Source organism: Mobula birostris, unplaced genomic scaffold (assembly GCF_030028105.1).
Source record: "Mobula birostris isolate sMobBir1 unplaced genomic scaffold, sMobBir1.hap1 scaffold_5001, whole genome shotgun sequence".
Lineage (NCBI taxonomy): Eukaryota > Metazoa > Chordata > Chondrichthyes > Myliobatiformes > Myliobatidae > Mobula > Mobula birostris.
The window spans coordinates 10,001-13,957 of NW_027278142.1; positions in this window are offsets into that span (position 1 = coordinate 10,001).

The following is a 3,957-nucleotide window of genomic DNA, read 5'->3' on the forward strand; positions in this document are numbered from 1 at the left end:
GCTAAGTGTGTCTGGAAAACGTGTTCCCGTAAATCTCCGGGAACCCCGCCAATCCCCCCGTACAGAAATTGCATGTGTCAAGTCGGCGGGATGCCTCCCGGAAGTCCTGCCGGGAAGGTCGCACTCTGGCCCCGCCAGGCGGGGCAAATCCGACCCCCATAGTGACTTCCGGGCCTAACTCGTTAACCAGAGCCGCGACAGACCGTGCAACAATGACATGTGTCAAACCGGCGGCACGACGCCCGGAGCTCATGCCGGTCGCGGGGGACCTCGGGCCCGCCCGACGGGGCAGATCCGACCTTCACAGGCTTCCGACGGCAATTGGTTAACCGGCGTGGCGCCGAGGGCACGCGGCTGGCTCGGCGGGCGGCCCTCCGGTAGTGCCGCCGTCGATCGGCCGCCTCGGTCGGCAGGAGGGCCCCGAAGTCGCCTTCATTCTGACTTCCGAGTCGGGACTTAGATTACTTTCGACTCTTCAGCCAAGGTCTCGGATCGACGGCGGGACCTGCGGTTGTCCCTCCGAAAATGCCGCCGCTCGGCCGGCACGGCCCGCCGAATACGTCCCCTTACTGGCTCCCGCCTCGGGACTTTGTCAGAAATTCATTCGGGCAAGGTTTCCATTCGGCGGCCGGAGCACCGGTAGTCATACGGAAAATGCCGCCCCTCGGCCGGCATGGGCCTGCGAATAGGTCCCGCTGACAGACTTCCGCAATTGGGTATTTGTCCGAAAATCCATACCGGCAATCTTCGGAATCGTGCGGAAAAGCTGCCGCGTGGCCCGGGTTAACCAATTGGGGAGGCCGGTGCCATCTACCGAATACTTCAACAACTCGTGAAAACGGCCTCCCTATATATCTGCAGGAACCCCGCCAATGCCCCCGTACAGAAATTGCATGTGTCAAAGGGGCGGCCGAATCTGACCCCGGCGGCCGAGCCTCTGGAACTCCGGGTCGGCCTCGGCCGGCAAATCCGACCCCCATCCAGACTTCCGGAGCGGACTTGGTTAACGAATTGCCACCGGGCAAATGGTTAACCGACAGATCTTGGAGGCTCGTTACCCAAGCCATCCCCCGCCGGTGCGAAAAGTTAACAATCAGCGGGCGGGCAATTCGTGAACCGACCGGGACCGGGCAATTCGTTAACCATTCGGAACCGGGCAATTCGTTAACCAACCTTGTCCTGGCAATGAGTGCACCAACCCGGCCGGACAATTCGTTAACCAAGCTGGCTCTGGCAATTCGTTAACCAACCTGGCCGGGACAATTCGTTAACCAACCCGGCCGGACAATTCGTTAACCAAGCTGGCTCTGGCAATTCGTTAACCTACCCGGCCATGGCAATTCGTTAACCAACCTGACCCTGACAATTCGGTAACCAACCCTGTCCTGGCAATGAGTGCACCAGCCCGGCCGGACAATTCGGTAACCAACCAGACCCTGGCAATTCGTTAACCAACCAGGACGGGCAATTCGTCAACCAACCCTGTCCTGGCAATGAGTGCACCAACCCGGCCGGACAATTCGGTAACCAACCAGACCCTGGCAATTCGTTAACCAACCAGGACGGGCAATTCGTCAACCAACCCTGTCCTGGCAATGAGTGCACCAACCCGGCCGGACAATTCGGTAACCAACCAGACCCTGGCAATTCGTTAACCAACCTGACCCGGACAATTCGTTAACCAACCAGGACGGGCAATTCGTTAACCAACCAGGCCCGGACAATACTTTAACCACCCTGGTTTTCCAATTCGTGAACCAACTGGGAACGGACAATTCGGTAACCAACCCTGTCCTGGCAATGAGTGCACCAACCCGGCCGGACAATTCGTTAACCACCCTGTCCTTGCCAATTCGTGAACCAACTGGGAACGGACAATTCGTTAACCAACCCGGCCGGACAATTCGTTAACCAAGCTGGCTCTGGCAATTCGTTAACCTACCCGGCCATGGCAATTCGTTAACCAACCTGACCCTGACAATTCGTTAACCAGCCAGGACGGGCAATTCGTTAACCAACCTGGCCCGGACAATTCGTTAACCAGCCAGGACGGGCAATTCGTTAACCAACCTGGCCCGGACAATTCCTTAACCACCCTGGCCTTGCCAATTCGTGAACCAACTGGGAACGGACAATTCATTAAACAACCCTGTCCTGGCAATGAGTGCACCAACCCAGCCGGACAATTCGTTAACCAGTCTGACCCGGACAATTCGCTAACCAACCCTGCTCGGGCAAATCGTTAACCAAGCCCAACCCCGACAATTCGTTCACCAACCTTGCACGGTCAAGTCGTTAACCAAGCCCAAACCCGACAATTCGTTAACCAACCCATACGTGGCAATTCGCTAAACAACCCGGCTCGGGCAAATGGTTAACCAAGCCGGCCGGGCAAATCGGTAACCGGCCCGGCAGTCCCGACAATTCGACAATCAACCAGCTGAGGACAAACCCTTCGCCCTCAATAACAACTAGTTCTTGACCCGCCGTCAAAATGTCCCGGCCGATGTTCATCAGAAACTCCTTGCTGGCCCATGGGCCCCCCCTCCTTACCTTAAGAGAGTCATAGTTACTCCCGCCGTTTACCCGCGCCGCACTGAATTTCGTCAAGTTGGGTCTGGCAACCTGCTAACCCGGCCGGCCGGGCCTGACAACGCTCTAGAAACCCGGAACAGGCAGTTTCGTGAACCAACCGCGCACGCTCCTGACAATGCGTTCACCCACCCTGCTCGGGCAAATCGTTAACCAAGCCCAACCCTGACAATGCGTTAATCAACCCGGCCATGGCAATTCATTAACCAACCCGGCTCGGGCAAATGGTGAACCAAGCCCAACCCTGACAATTCGGTAACCAACCCGGCTCGGGCAAATGGTTAACCAAGCCGGCCGGGCAAATCGTTAACCGGCCCGGCAGTCCCGACAATTCGACAATCAACCCGCTGAGGACAAACCCTTCGCCCTCAATAACAACTAGTTCTTGCCCCGCCGTCAAAATGTCCCGGCCGATGTTCATCAGACACTCCTTGCTGGCCCATGGGCCCCCCTCCATACCTTAAGAGAGTCATAGTTACTCCCGCCGTTTACCCGCGCCGCACTGAATTTCGTCAAGTTGGGTCTGGCAAGCCGCTAACCCGGCCGGCCGGGCCTGACAACGCTCTAGAAACCCGGAACAGGCAGTTTCGTGAACCAACCGCGCACGCTCCTGACAATGCGTTAGCCAACCCTGCTCGGGCAAATCGTTAATCAAGCCCAACCCTGAAACTGCGTTAACCAACCCGGCCATGGCAATTCATTAACCAACCCGGCTCGGACAAATGGTTAACCAAGCCCAACCCTGACAATTCGGTAACCAACCCGGCTCGGGCAAATGGTTAACCAAGCCGGCCGGGCAAATCGCTAACCGGCCCGGCAGTCCCGACAATTCGACAATCAACCAGCTGAGGACAAACCCTTCGCCCTCAATAACAACTAGTTCTTGCCCCGCCGTCAAAATGTCCCGGCCGATGTTCATCAGAAACTCCTTGCTGGCCCATGGGCCCCCCTCCATCCTTAAGAGAGTCATAGTTACTCCGGCCGTTTACCCGCGCCGCACTGAATTTCGTCAAGTTGGGTCTGGCAAGCCGCTAACCCGGCCGGCCGGGCCTGACAACGCTCTAGAAACCCGGAACAGGCAGTTTCGTGAACCAACCGCGCACGCTCCTGACAATGCGTTAGCCAACCCTGCTCGGGCAAATCGTTAATCAAGCCCAACCCTGAAACTGCGTTAACCAACCCGGCCATGGCAATTCATTAACCAACCCGGCCCGGGCAAATGGTTAACCAAGCCCAACCCTGACAATTCGGTAACCAACCCGGCTCGGGCAAATGGTTAACCAAGCCGGCCGGGCAAATCGCTAACCGGCCCGGCAGTCCCGACAATTCGACAATCAACCCGCTGAGGACAAACCCTTCGCCCTC